The following is a 15,347-nucleotide window of genomic DNA, read 5'->3' as shown; positions in this document are numbered from 1 at the left end:
TACTTTGCAACATTTCATACTGAGTCTTTTGTAAAGGTCACCTTAACCAAAGAATTCAAAGTAGGTTTTTTGTCAGCAAAAGCTTATATTTTTGCTATTGCTCTCATTTAAAATGCTTTTGTACAGTCCATTAGCTGATATTGGCAAAGATTTCTTTTTAACAAGCTCTTAGCCCACTACATTTATATATATTTTCCCATTTTCAATTAGTCCATAGATAGTCATGACATTTTTAAAAATATTTTTTGTTATCTGCCATGAAAGGCTATATATTTTAAACACACATGACACACCCAATGTAAAATCCATTTAAAAAATAGTGTTCTTGAGGCCTCTCCCCATATAACAACTATCCTTAATCAGAGACTAGCATAGCCACTCTGCTTCCCCACAATATTTTCAGGAGGCTAAGAAACATGACTTCATTAACCAATAACCTAGTTTCTGTTTCAGAGGCAACGATTTCAAGATAGTTCTGCAGCATTTACTATGGTGTTGTCAGGTCCAAAGAAAACCAGGACCATACATTAAGTTGCAGTCAAGAAGATTGATTGCTCAAGCTTATGCACAAGAATCTAGTCAACTAATGTTCAGTGTTAAATTGGCAGTAGATGAGGGTCAAAAGGATTCAGGAGAGGTGGGAATTACAACAGAGGTCCCCAACCTTTTGTGCACCAGGGACAGGTTCCATGGAGAGAGGTTTTTCTGTAGACCAGAGGAGGGGTGGTTTCATATACTGCCTGCATCCAGCGGATGGGGCTTTGTTTGTTTGCGTGGCCCAGATTCTCGCATGCCATGGCCCAATGCCAGTCCACAGACTGGGGGTTGGAGACCCCTGACTTAAAACATTGGTGGGATTGTGACAACTCTAGGCTGATGATTCACTTAACTCCGTCCCCAGCTCTGCCTGCTTTTTGTCCTACAGGTGCTCTGGTGAAGTAGTTCCTTATCTCATCCTGATCCTTCACCCACAGTGATCAATGAGGCAGGTGGGAATGCCATGCTAGCCTACTGTTGTTTTGGGTCCTCCAGCAAGAGGAACCACTGACAACAAACCTGAAAACATCAAACACAGCAGCAGTGGAATTTGTCCAATGTATGAAACTGCTATAGAGGTAGATCTAACTGTGCCGTTGTCCTTACAGAGAAGGAGGAAGCTTGAGAATATATGATTATATATGATTTATTCTCTTATCTTATAGCAATTTTCAGCAAAAGGGTGCTGTGGAAGGAAAACAAGCAAACACATTGGAATATTGTTTATTGCATTTTAGGCATTGTCCTTTAACCTAGGAGTTGTCAGTTGTTTTATGCTCTGAAACATTTACAGCTGCTATTATATTTTGCAATTACAGCGAAGTGAGGCAGAAAATAGCAGTTCAAAAATGTATTTGAGTAATGAAGTTTCAGCCATTATCTGAAAGACTGTTGTTGTTTTTTAGAGAATATTTAATCTTCCTATCAGCAGGAATTCCTAACTGAACTTTAAGTATTATTGTTTTTGGACACTTCTAAGTGCAATTTTTTTTTAAAAAAAACACACTGTAAAAATGGAAGATAATATAGAATAGAAGTTACATCAGTCAGTCTCCATGAACAATACTTAGTAAAAATAATTTTAAAACTCTTCTCCAGTTTCTTCAAGTTTTAGAAATTAATTTAAAGCCCATCATTTACATCATATATATAGATTCTCTTGCACACATGATAAAAAACTTGGATAGAACATTTTACAATTTTGTAAAGACAGTTCCTGGGCTCCAAGATCACTGCAGATGGGGACTGTAGCCAAGAAATTAAAAGACGCTTGCTCCTGGGGAGGAAAGCCATGGCAAATCTAGACAGCACACTAAAAAGCAGAGACATCACCCTGTCAACAAAAGTGCGTATAGTCAAGGCTATGGTCTTCCCAGTTGCAACGTATGGCAGTGAAAGTTGGACCATAAGAAAGGCTGAGCGCCAAAGAATTGAGGCCTTTGAACTGTGGTGCTGGAGAAGACTCCTGCGAGTCCCTTGGACCGCAAGGCGATCAAACCGGTCAGTCCTAGAGGAGATCAACCCTGACTGCTCTTTAGAAGGCCAGATCCTGAAGCTAAAACTCAAGTACTTTGGCCACCTAATGAGAAGGAAGGACTCACTGGAGAAGAGCCTAATGCTGGGAAAGATCGAGGGCAATAGAAGAAGGGGACGACAGAGAATGAGGTGGCTGGATGGAGTCACTGAAGCAGTAGGCGTGAGCTTAAATGGACTCCAGAAGATGGTAGAGGACAGGAAGGCCTGGAGGAATGTTGTCCATAGGGTTGCGATGGGTCGGACACGACTTCGCAGCTAACAACAAAGACAGTTCATAGACCAAATCTATACAGTATAACAAAACTCTACTGTCTGTTTGATACTTTGTAACATTTAATTGAGCAAAATACATATACATAGAATGAAGGCTACTGCTAAGCTTGTAAGCCGCCCTGAGTCTTCGGAGAAGGGCGGGATATAAATGGAATTTAAAAAAAAATGGTGCATCATAGAGAAACAATTTTTGAATCAATGTTACTCAAATGGATTAATTTATGGAATGCAGCAATAGCACTTAGACTTATATGCCACTCCATAGTGCTTTTATAGCTCTTTTGAGCAGTTTACGGAGTCAGCATAGTGTCCCCCAACAATCTGGGTCCCCATTTTAGTGGCTTTGGAAGGATGGAAGGCTGAGTCAACCTCTAACCCCATCAGGATAGAACACCAGACTGTGGGCAGAGTTAGACTCTAATTCTGCATTCTAACCAATGTGCCACCAGAGTTCCTATGACAACATTGGGATTTAAATTTGGCAAAGTTGTGGCTGCAAAGTCGCGTGGTCGCACAGAGAGACGGACACTTGAGCTGGGTAGTACTTCTTTTATTCGGATCAGGAATGAATCTGGGACAAAGGGGTTTACCAGGTGTTTCTTATACCTGCCCAGGTGAATGATGACCAATAGATTTGAACCTGGGCTTCCCGCCAGTGCATGTGGCCAATAGGTTTAAACCCTGGCTTCCCGCCAGAGCTGACCACGCCAGGGGCTGTCAGACTTGCTCCATCTGGCTTTTCCCGCCTCAGCGGTTATCGCCTGGAGCTGTCCAGCCCCCTGCTGCGCTGGCATTTCCTGTGTATGCTAGCAGCATACACTACACCCCTTCCCCCATAGTGAGGACTTTCCTCTGTCATACCATCTCCAACTATATACACATATTTACAAAAACATGTTTACAATGGATACACTTAGTTGTTCTGCTGCCCCCTTTATGAACGTACATAGTCAGCGAGGTAGCTTGGCGCTTTGTGTGGCCTACTTGACCTTCTTGGTACATGTTCTCCCGGAGGTATGGTGGCATGGCTATTCACTCCTTCCTGACGCTCCTGTTGAGGAAGGTTGCTGTGTGTCTGTGTGTGTGATTTGCTGATTCCTGGTGACTGCCTGGTTTCTCTGTCAGACTCCTGCCTGTACAGGGGTTGCCATTGATCCCCCCCAACCATCCTCCTTGGTAAATGTGTTTGTATTGGCTCTTGTGTTGGATCTTCCTCCTCAACCCCCAGTGTGTCCTCTGCCACCCTTTCAGGAGTCCTTTTCCTCAGTTGGTCCAGATGCCTTTTCCACAGGAGTCCCCCCTCCACCCTTACTCTGTAGGAAAGGGGCCCTGTTTGCTCTAAAATTTCCCCTGGCACCCATGGATGACCCGTACTGTAGTTCCTGGCCCATATGAGGTCCCCTGAGGTAAAGTGTGTCTTGATGTTGGGGTTCCCAGTGTCTGCGGCTACTCTGTCTGGATGGAGCCTGTCTAAAGTTGTAATGAGGCGTCTCCCCCATCTGAGTTCCACTGGGCTTTTGCCTGTGGCAGTGCAAGGTGTTGCGTGTTGGTGAAGGAGGAATGTGGCTAGTCTTTGCTTCCAATCTCCCTGTACTATGCGCTTGAGTGCATCTTTTGTTGTTCTCACGAATCGTTCTGCCAATCCATTACTGGCAGGGTGGAAGGGGGCCGAGGTGACGTGTCTAATCCCCAAGGTCCTCAGGAACACCTGAAAATCCGAGGAAGTAAATTGCGTTCCATTATCTGACACGATTACATCAGGCAACCCATGTGTAGCAAATATCCCCCTCAATGCTTGGATGGTCCCTGCTGATATCATGCTGCTTACAGGTACCACCTCAAGCCATTTTGAATGACTATCCACAACTACCAGGAATGTGTGACCTTGAAATGGGCCAGCGTAGTCTATGTGCACCCTGGACCAGGGTGAGTGTGTTTCCTCCCACTTATGGACTGGTGCATGTGGTTGTTCTGGCCGTGTCCTCTGGCATGTGTAACACCCCACTACCTGTGCTTCTATCTCCTTGTCCAATCCTGGCCACCATAGGTAACTCCTTGCTAGAGCCTTCATTCTTACTATCCCTGGGTGTCCTTCATGTGGTGATTGGAGAACTCTTTCCCTGAGCCTTGTGGGAATTATGACTCTGTTTCCCCACAAAAGGCACCCTTTGTGTGTGGACAGTTCAAACCTTCTTGAAAAGTAAGCAGTGAACTCGTGCCCTGGTGATTTGTCTTGCCACCCACTACTCACCCACGAATGAACCCTGCTCAGAACCTTGTCTTTTGGTGTCTCTGTGGCTATGTCCCTCGCGTTGAGGGGGCATTCTGGCAGTTCCTGGATTGCCAGGATTTGGGCAGCCGGTGCTGGGTCCGGCTCCCTGTCCATTAGGGGCAGTCTGCTGAGACCATCAGCATGCCCCATCTCCTTCCCTGGTCTGTGTATCAATTTACAAGAATATGCAGAGAGAAATATTGACCATCTTAACATTCTAGGTGACAAAATCTGTGGTGTTTGCTTCTCTGTTGTGAATAGTCCTAATAAAGGTTTATGGTCTGTGAAGATTATGAAATCTCTGCCATATAGGTAATCATGAAATTTCTTTACTCCAGCAACCACTGCCAGTGCCTCCTTGTCTGTCTGGGCATAGTTCCGCTCTGCAGCTGACAGGGTTCTGGAGTAGTAGGCGATGGGAGCCTGAGTTCCATCCTCCTTGAGATGGCTGAGCACTGCTCCAATCCCATAAGGGGATGCATCGCACGCAAGACAGATTGGCTGATCCTCCCTGAAATGGGTGACAGTGGCATTGCTTGCTAACATGTTTTTTAGTGTTTGAAATGCTTTTGCATGTTTGTCAGTCCAGTCCCAAGGCGCTTGCTTGTCAAGCAGCCTATGTAGGGGTTCTGCAATTGAGGCTTTGTGAGGCAGGAATGTGTGGTAGAAATTGAGGAGCCCCAAGAACGCCTGCAATTCAGGCTTGTTTTTGGGAGCAGGGGCTTCCTTGATTGCCCTCACCTTTGATGCAGATGGGTGGATGCCTTGAGCATCTATCCTGAACCCCAGGAATTCTGTCTCTGGGACCCCAATCTTGCACTTCTCCCTTTTGAGTTTGAGACCTGCCCCCCTGAACCTCTCAAGGACCGTCCTTAAATGGGTTGCCAGCACATCCGGGGAGCTGGCTGCGATCAGGACGTCATCAAAATAAGGGCAAACCCCTGGTATTCCCTTAAGCGTCCTTTCCATCACCTCCTGAAAAATCCCAGGCGCTACGCTAACCCCAAACTGCAACCGGTCTACCCGGAACGCTCCCTTGTGAGTGATGATCGTTTGCGCTCTAGCAGCCTCTGGGTCTACCGGCAGTTGCTGATAAGCTTGGGTGAGGTCCAATTTAGCAAACACCGACCCGCCTTGTAGGGACGCTAAGATGCTGCTGACTGCAGGGACCGGATAGGAATGGGCACTTAAAGCTCGGTTTATGGTCCCTTTATAATCAGCGCAGATACGAATTTCCCCATTTGCTTTAATTGGCGTTATGATGGGAGTTTCCCAATCCGCTCCATCTACTGGTGTTAACACCCCCTGGTCTACCAGCTTATCCAATTCCCGCTCTATCTTTTGCTTTAACGCGAATGGAACACGCCTCGCCTTCATCCTTATGGGTTGCACCTGGGGATCTAGTCTAAATGAGATTGGGGGACCTGTGTACTTTCCCAACTGCCCATCGAACACGTCCGCGAATTCCTCGCAGACTGCTTCTAGGGACAAATGGCTCCGTGTCTGATTAATCCCTGTAATTTTGATGCCCAAGGCGTTAAACCACCCTAACCCCAAAAGGCTAGTCCGCTGGACCTCGACGACCAGCACACTTAATTTACCCTTGAATCCCTTGTACTGCACCCACACCAACGCCTCCCCCCGGACTTTAATCGGTGAATTTTGAAAGTCAGAGAGGGTCAGTCTGGATGACCTCAAGGGAACCCGTTGGCCGCTCCGCTTGCAAATGTCTAAAAATGTTCTGGCGGAGATGATGGATACGGCTGACCCTGAGTCCAGCTCCATCAAGCAGGGGACCCCTTGCAGCTTCACCCTCAGTTTTATTTTTTGGGCTAGCACCGCAGGAGCCCCTGTTTTGAAAATGCCCGGCCGTCCCGTCGTGTGACTCACAGTCAGTCCCAGCGACTGCTTCCCAGTACCTGTGGCATACTGGAACTCAGCTTCCACCTCGTGTAGGCTGTCCCGCTGCTTGCTTCTGCAGACCGCCGCGATGTGCCCCGTTTTCCCGCACGACCGACACTTCGCCGACTTGAAACGGCAGGTAGACCGGGGATGCTGTCCTCCGCAGCTCGCACAGCGGGTAGACCGGGAGACGCTCGCGCCGCAGCCGGAGCACTGGGTAGACCGGGGCTGTCCGTAGCCGCTGTTCTGGGTAGACCGGGAGTTGGAGCCGCATTGCTGGGTAGACTGAGGGCGATTCGCACTGTGGCCATGAGGCTGGGTAGACCGGGGTCCGCTCGCTCCACATCTGCACTCCTGGTCTCTCTCGCCTGCCGTGGTTGGTCTCGGTTCTTTTCTGTTGTCTCGGTCGGGGTTGAAGGATCGCTGAGGTCGGTTGATGGCATCCACCTCCAGCTCTGCCCCGTCTGCGTCGGTGCCTCTTCTCACCTGGTGGATGGATCCGCCTTCCCTCGCCTCGGACTCCTCGGCTGCATCCCAGGCTAGCAGTTCGTCTTGGACATCCCTCAGGGTCAGTTTCTGCTTGGCAAAAAGTTTCTGGCGCAGCTTCCTGTCCCTCACCCCACAATCGAGCCGATCCCGCAGCCTAATTTCTAGATTTTCGAAATTGCGGAGGCGAGCTGCCTGCCTCAGAGCTGCCATGCACTGTTCGGCAAACTCACCTGGTCGCTGATCCCGTTTTCCGAAACGATACCGCCAGGCGATCTCGGACGTCTCGGGCTTGAAATGTTCAGACAGCTTCGCCAGCAATTCGTTGTAGCCGACGGAGTGGATGTCATCGGGAGCGCAGAGACCGACTGCCAGCTGGTAGGTTTCTGTGCCGCAGCTGCAGAGAAGTACCGCCGCTCTCTGCCGGTCCTCCTTCACCCCGTTCGCCCGCAGGTAGCATTCTATCTGCCCCACGAAGGCTTCCCACTCCTCGGGGTGGCCGCTATTGAAAAGGGGATACTGACCCAGTTGTGTCATCTCGTCGTCTCGGTTGTCCTGCGTCTGGATCCGGGGCTGCCGATTGGATTTCGTCCGCGGCTAGCGTTGTCCGATGCAGGATCCCACCTTCGTCGCCAGTGCAAAGTCGCGTGGTCGCACAGAGAGACGGACACTTGAGCTGGGTAGTACTTCTTTTATTCGGATCAGGAATGAATCTGGGACAAAGGGGTTTACCAGGTGTTTCTTATACCTGCCCAGGTGAATGATGACCAATAGATTTGAACCTGGGCTTCCCGCCAGTGCATGTGGCCAATAGGTTTAAACCCTGGCTTCCCGCCAGAGCTGACCACGCCAGGGGCTGTCAGACTTGCTCCATCTGGCTTTTCCCGCCTCAGCGGTTATCGCCTGGAGCTGTCCAGCCCCCTGCTGCACTGGCATTTCCTGTGTATGCTAGCAGCATACACTACAGTGGCCATTTCAGGGACACCATGCCTTTTAACTAGACTTTGCTGGGATAGAATGAGGCTATCTGGATTTGGCTGTGGGTATCCCAAGAGGATGATTGAGTTCCTAGGTTTTTGTTTTATGAATTTATTGTTTATGATTTTATACATTGGGTTTCATTATTGTTATTGCAAGCCAATCAGAGTTGTGCTTAAGATGGGTAACCATACAAATCTAATAAATAAATATATAAATTTACACTAATTCAAGGAGCTTTAAAAATAACTCAGAAGAACTTTTTTTTATTAAGAGTTTTATTTTAGTTGGTAATATCATGGTGTTATTATAAACAGTATAATCTGGTAGGTAGATGTGGATTTCTAGCATTACATCTAGAGCACAAAATCAAAAATATATAATTCTATGTGCTGAAAAGGTGAAAGAAAATACAACAATAACCATTACAACTCTCCAAACATAGCTGTGTGTGAATGAGTAATTACAGTAATTACAGGACGATATAAAGCTGCCTTAAACCAATTGAAGCTATATTGGTCTATCCAAAATTATCAATCTACATTCACTTTAGAGCAGGGGTGTCAAACAGGCCAGACGCATCACACAGAAGTTGCGCCCACCCCATTTCTGGCAATGGTAAAACCATCCCAATATGTTGTGTGATGTCACGTGATGTTGAGAGTTTGACATGTCTCCTTTAGAACCTCTCAAGAAGTGATCTAAGCAAATCACTAGAACCTAGGGTTATGCCAAGAAGATTTAATTTACAAAAAAAGCCATATTAAGCACCAACATTTGTGTTAGTATAATTTTTAAGGAATATTAAAGATCCCCTCTCCTTTTTTCTTTTTCCTTTCTTTATCCTTTCATACCCTTTCACGTGCACACAAGGTGCTAAATAATATAACATAGGTTATGTTAAAACACTGTATAGGTAATGTTAAAATGACACAGGAAGAACTTAAGAAGAACTTACACAGGAAGAAGAAATTAATAAGAGGACACATAAACAAATGAGTGAAAGTCAAAAGATAGATTGATAAAACAGGAAAAGTTACATTGCATCCAAGAGCACAGAACGCTGTTACCTTCCCACCATAGTGGTCCCTATTTTTTCTACTTGCATTTTTACATGCTTTCGAACTGCTAGGTTGGCAGAAGCTGGGACAAGTAACAGGCGCTCACTCTGCTACGCGGCACTTGGGATTCGACCCGCCAAACTGCCGACCTTCTGATCGACAAGCTCAGCATCCTAACCCACTGAGCCATCTAAGTTTCAGCAGAAATGAGCACTTCTTGTAATTAATTTCGAGTGACGACAAATTATAAACTATTGACCCACCAAATTCAAGTTAGTTTTGAAACTGCTGGTCACTTTCTATAATTTAATTAACTCCATCATTATGGTTCTCTTAAAACACTGGTTATAGAATAGATTAATGACAAAAAACCCAGACTGAATATTTAGATAATTAAAATACACACAGGGAGAGAGAGAGAGAGAGAGAGAGAGAGAGAGAGAGAGAGAGAGAGAGAGAGAGAGAGAGAGGAGGGAGGGAGGGAGGGAGGGAGGGAGGGAGGGAGGGAGAGAGAGAGAGAGAGAGAGAGAGAGAGAGAGAGAGAGAGAGAGAGAGAGAGAGAGAGAGAGAGAGAGAGAGAGGAGAGGGAGAAACTATACGGTCAATTGGGGCAATTGGGGTGGGTAGATTGTGACCCGCTCAATGAGCAGGGTGCAAAAACAACCGGCTTTATAAGCAATCTCCCTGAACTCTGGCTTTTACTCTGATGATGTCGGCAGTTAGCCAACGAAAGCTAAGTAGATTAGTAAACAGTTTTGTGTATATTTTTCCTGGTGTTTGATTGTTTTCTTTTCTTTCCAATACACACACACACACACACACACACACACACACATACACACGTGTGTGTGTGTGTGTGTATTTTCCAGTCAGACTGGTCTGGTTGATGCACCTTTGGTTTTGAACTGCTATATTGCAGTTCTATTATTATGATCACTTTTGCCTTGCAGCTCCAACCTAGGAGCATCAAGCAGGGCTCAGGTTGCTACTGCAATACATTCCCTTGGCTTGGCTGACAAAAAGGAGAGGAGAGCCAGTGGCCTGGAGGTTAATAGCATGCAGGCTGCCTAGGTTCAAATCCCACAAAGGGTATGGCTAGCTGATAAGAGCTAACAAGCTCATCTCCCATTTAACTCTTTAACTCTTTGTCAGCAAAAAAAGAAATATATATACACTAAATCTTTGACATTTGTTAGTTGCATCTCACCCAGCACTAAGTAAGTCTGACTATACATCTGAAACAAATATTGCATTGCAACTAACTACCATCTACCATCTCACCATTTAGCTAATTGGTAGAAGTAGCAGATATTACTTCCATGCACTCAGATTGCTCACTCTAGTGCAGGGGTGTCAAACTGGTGAAACTGCACCCACCCCATTGCCAGCAATGGGGAAAAAAAGTTGTGATACATTGTGACACATCATATGATATTGCAAGTTTGACACCCCTGCTATAGTGTAATGCTTGGAGGAGAAGGAGGAGGAGGAGGAGCAGCAGCAGCAGCAACAGCAGCAGCAGCAGGAGGAGGAGGAGCAGCAGGAGCAGCAGGAGCAGCAGGAGCAAGACAAAGGAAGCTTTATTTGGAAGGTTCAAGCACCTAACATTTTATATGAATTTGTGCGCTACAACTGCTCACTGCTTACTGCTCACATTGTTTTGTTACAGTTTTAAAATATGTAGCCTAACATAGGAAGTACATTCAGCCATTAACTTCTTCCGCTAAGGGAGATTTGTTTTTGGATTAACATTAACTTTATTTTGCTATACAGTTTTGCTTCCTTTACTGATGTCTGGAGGGTGGATAAACCTGTGCTAGCAGAACAGCACTAAATAAATCCAGCATGACTATCTTTTTCGGTACCCATGAAATTGTTTCAGTATTTGGCAATGAAGTCTTAGAAACAGGGTGCAGTACAACAGTTAGTTATATAATGGGCTAAATTAGAATTTGTTTGTTTAGGAATCAAATGAACTTATCATGAATCAACCTATATGTAAAGTGGAAAATAAAATATAGTTATAGATGACTACACAAAAGTATCATTTTTAAAATCTAGAGAATTTAGTGCTCTTTGATTTTGAGCTGAGAAAAATAAACACTTTTGCTTATACTTGGGCCACATACTCAACGTGGGTTATTGTCTGAAGAGAACTTCCTTCAACATTAAGAAAAGTATCTGAAAATGAAAATACTTGACACCCTTCCAAATTCAGTACTTTCCTGCTTTTTGAAAGAGGTCAAAAGATAACTTTGGATTAAGTCAGTATTTCAGTGCAGCGTATCTATTTGTTCCAGATTCCTTTATTAGATTTTAGCATAAAGAGAAATGTTTAGCCTCTTTATTCCAAGTAACATTATTCTCCCAGAAAGAGTATGGATTTTTTTTGCCTTATATATCATTAAGAATCCACATACTTAGTTTACATCCATGTCATTCTAGCAGACATAGGCACAGCAATGTTTAGAGGGTTATTTGGGGTGCAGGGGGTTATGTGTTCAAATTTCTGCTCTGGGCTGGGATATGTTTAATCACTCACTATATTTTAGACCAGACTCCTCATACAATTACTGTCAAAATAAAATCCATGCATAGGAGATCCTTGGAAGAAGATTGGGAAGGCAGGATCAGTGGGGAGACACAGTAAACATTTATTACTGTGACATTATTTTTCCGCTGATCCTTGAGCAAGTAACTTTTTTAAAAACAAAGTCATATCCAGATCATTTTACCACGAAAGAAATTGAAATGATGAAGTTAACAATGTATTAGTTCATTGTATTGTTAGTGAAAGCAAACTAAGCTGAAATATAAAAATTCTGAAGTTGATTCACTTCTTTAGGAACAGAGTGATAATGCTTTGATGAGTGGCATAGTCACTCATAATTGCTTTGGTCTGCAGCACTCTCTGTGTAGAAAATGTAATATTAACAAAGAAAAGCAAAATACAGAGGTCTTTAGAGTCTTCGACACACTGATCCTTTGAAAATGAGTATAAATGAATTATTTTGAAATATTTTTCAAAGGAGGGAATAGCATGGGAGGGAAATGTGATTTAATTTCAACTCTTTTGAATAGCTGTTCCTCTTAGATATGAAAAGACCATTTGCTCTTGATCATACAAAATATGGCCTGAATTACTTCTGGTTATTTTCATAAAGATTTGAAGAGTAGTTGAATTTTAAACAAATAACAGTAGAGCCCTGGGCATGTTTACCTAGTTCTTAACAATATAATAAGATGGGGAGCTTCCAGGTTGCAAGGCTCCGTTGACGGCAGCCATTTCGGCTGTCAGCCTAGTTGTCTCCGTAGAGCCGCCAAAAACAGCGACGATCAGCTGTTTGGCGGCTCGGAAACCCGCTCCTCGGGAGAAGAGGAGGGGGTGAGTGCCCAGGCAGGGGTAGAGCTCCCCTAGACAGCCAGAGTTTAAACTCTGGTGGTTGAAGGGTGTGAGCCCCCCCCCGAAGCCTGAGTTTGCTCCGGACTCCGGGATGCCTCTGCTCCAAGGCATTACTTGGATTACTTGGATGCAGGCAGAGCTGTGCAGGAGAATGCTGTAATAGCAAGTATTTGAACTTTAACTCAGACTACTTTGTGGCAAAGTTGCAAACGGTGCGGAAAGTGAAAGTGCGCAATAGAACTAAGTGGTGCCAAAATGGCTACCAAACCAACTAAAGTTCCTAGAAGTGCGGGGGCCTCGCCAGTTCAACAATCTTCATTACAGGCTTTGATGCCTCCTCCCCCGGCACCCACACCCGCACCAGCTTTAACAATAAAAGATTTGCAGGATGCTTTTCAAGAGGCTTTGAAAAAACAATCTCAACAAATAGCTGAGCTTATTGAGGAGAAGAATACAGAAATAAAGGCAGATATTTTGGTTGCATTTCAAGGGCTCGCTGTTTGCATTGAACGCTCGGATGAGAGAGTGGAAGAACTTAGCCAAAATAATATGAAATTAGATGCCAAAATGATGGGTGCTGAAACTGTGATGGATAAGATTGATGATGATTTAACATTGGTGCAGTACTGCGAGATGGAGTTCGCTGTGAGAATCAGAGGTTTGAAAGAAGATCCTAAGGAAAATTTGAAAAAAGTACTCTCAGAAGCTCTTGAACAGATTCTGGGGTGTTCAGCAGAAGATATTATGGTGGATATAGATAAAATATTCCATGTTAATTCCTGGATTGCAAGACAAAGGAAGCTACCTAGAGATGTGGTGGTTTATTTTACGAAAAGAGCAATTAGAAATGAGGTTATTCAAGCTTTTTATAATAACAAATTTACATTTGCAGAGCAAGAAATTTTAATTTTGAAAGAGATCCCTCCAAGAATTTTAAGGAGAAGGAAAGAATTTGCTTTTTTGGCAAAAGAATTAAGGAAACGGGATATCCAGTTCAGATGGGAGATTCCAGTAGGTATGGTGGTGATGCACGCAGGCACGAGATACTGCCTTAACACAGTTTTACAGGCACGAGATTTTTATGCTAATATTTTGAGGGCAGGCCCCCCATCATCCACGGAATTTAAAAGGAAGAATGGTGAAGGAGAGCGTCAGCTACAAAGGGAGAGTATACAAGGTGCTGAAGGAGCTACGCAGCTGAAAGATGGAAAATCTCAGCAAACTACAGGAGTGGATCAGATTTCAGTACCAATGGAGGAGGTCAGAGACCAAAGAATGACACGCGCTGCAGCCAGACGAATGAGACAAGAGCAAGAACAACAGAGAGTCATGACTACATCTCAAAAACATACTTATAGTGAAGCAGTGGGAGGAGCGAAGCCAAAGAGAGTGCAGGTGATTTTGGAAGAGGCGCTCCAAAAGCTTCAGGTCGCAAAAGATGGCGACAAAGCTTCTAACCTGGAATGTTAATGGCTTAAATTCACCACATAAAAGAAAGAAAGTATTTCAATATCTAAAGCAATTTAAAAATGATGTTATTTGCTTACAGGAAACACATATTCGAGCAGCTGATCAAAAGTATCTGACAAACCTTAGGTTGGGCACACAGTTTATTGCCTCTGCTCCTGACAAGAAAAACGGAGTTGTTATTTACATTAAGAATACTTTAACAGCTACTTTACTTGAAGCAGATAAACAAGGAAGATATGTAATAATTGAACTATTAACAGAAGGCAAGAAAATACTTTTGGTTGGATTATATGCTCCTAACCAACAGCAAGGAGATTTTTACAAATTATTACACAGTAAGATTATCCAGTGGGATTACAAATCTTGTATTTTTATGGGAGATTGGAATGGCATTTTGGATGTACAAATGGACAAAAGAGGCCTTTTTAGAAGTACGCCAAGTCATGCTAGACTGCCTAAATCATTTTTTGAGATGAAGGATGACTTGGAATTGAGAGATGTGTGGAGAGAAAGGAACTTGCAAGAAAAAGACTTTACTTTTTTCTCTGATAGGCATCAATCTTTTTCAAGGATTGACTTTGTATTAATTACTAATGATTTTTTTTCTAGGATTAAGAAGATCAAGATTTGTCCAAGAACTATATCTGATCATAGTCCAGTATGGTTGGAGATAGAAAAAGATAATGGAGACAGACGGTCTTGGCGATTAAATGAAAACTTGTTTAGATATCAGGAAAATGTGGAAGAGTGTAAAAAACAGATGAAAGAATTTTTTAAAATTAATATGCATAAAGGTACTCCTATGGAGATGGTTTGGGATGCAAGTAAAGCTTATATGAGAGGAGTGTTAATATATTTGAACAATAAACATAGACGTAAATTGGAATTTAGGAGGAAAGAATTAGAGGAGGAAATTAAGAAAAAAGAAAAGGCTTTAATTCCGAATCCATCTGATGGGAAGATTAAAGAGGCAATTACTTTACTAAGAGGTCAGTTTGATATGTTGATGGCAGATCAAGTGGCAACTAACTTACGGTATGCTAGACATAATACTTTTTGTAATGCTAATAAACCAGGTAGGTGGTTAGCTTATTTGTTAAGGAAGAAACAGAGAGCATGCAATATAGAAAGAATAGAATACAAGTGTAAAATAGTGTACCAGCAGAATCTTATTAAAAAGGCTTTTGTTGATTTTTATTCTAAGTTGTATGTTAGAGATAAGATTCGAGATGCAGACATAGATGGATATTTGCAGGAAGCTAATATCCCTGTTCTTACACAAGAACAAAAGGAAGGGTTGAATCAATTGATAAGTGATGAAGAAGTTTTTTTAGCAATTAAGCAATTAAAGGTGGGTAAGGCACCGGGAACTGACGGTTTGACTGCCGTCTATTATAAAAATTTACAGTTAGAAATGTTGGAACCTTTA

General features: G+C 43.7%; 1 long non-coding RNA gene across 1 annotated transcript in view; it reads left to right on the top strand.

Moving 5' to 3' along the window:
- The first annotated feature begins 2,429 nt into the window (after positions 1 to 2,429).
- The window catches only part of LOC308665966, a 651,188-nt gene continuing 638,270 nt past the window's right edge, over positions 2,430 to 15,347 (top strand). The window contains exon 1 of the long non-coding RNA XR_014026003.1: positions 2,430 to 2,514. This is a non-coding gene — a long non-coding RNA (uncharacterized lncRNA). The remainder of the gene's footprint in view (positions 2,515 to 15,347) is intronic.

The sequence above is a fragment of the Vipera berus genome, assembly GCF_964194415.1.
Source record: "Vipera berus genome assembly, chromosome: 3".
Taxonomy (NCBI): Eukaryota; Metazoa; Chordata; class Lepidosauria; order Squamata; family Viperidae; genus Vipera; species Vipera berus.
Note: the sequence above shows the minus strand (reverse complement) of the source record. Positions and strands in the feature narration are given on the sequence as shown.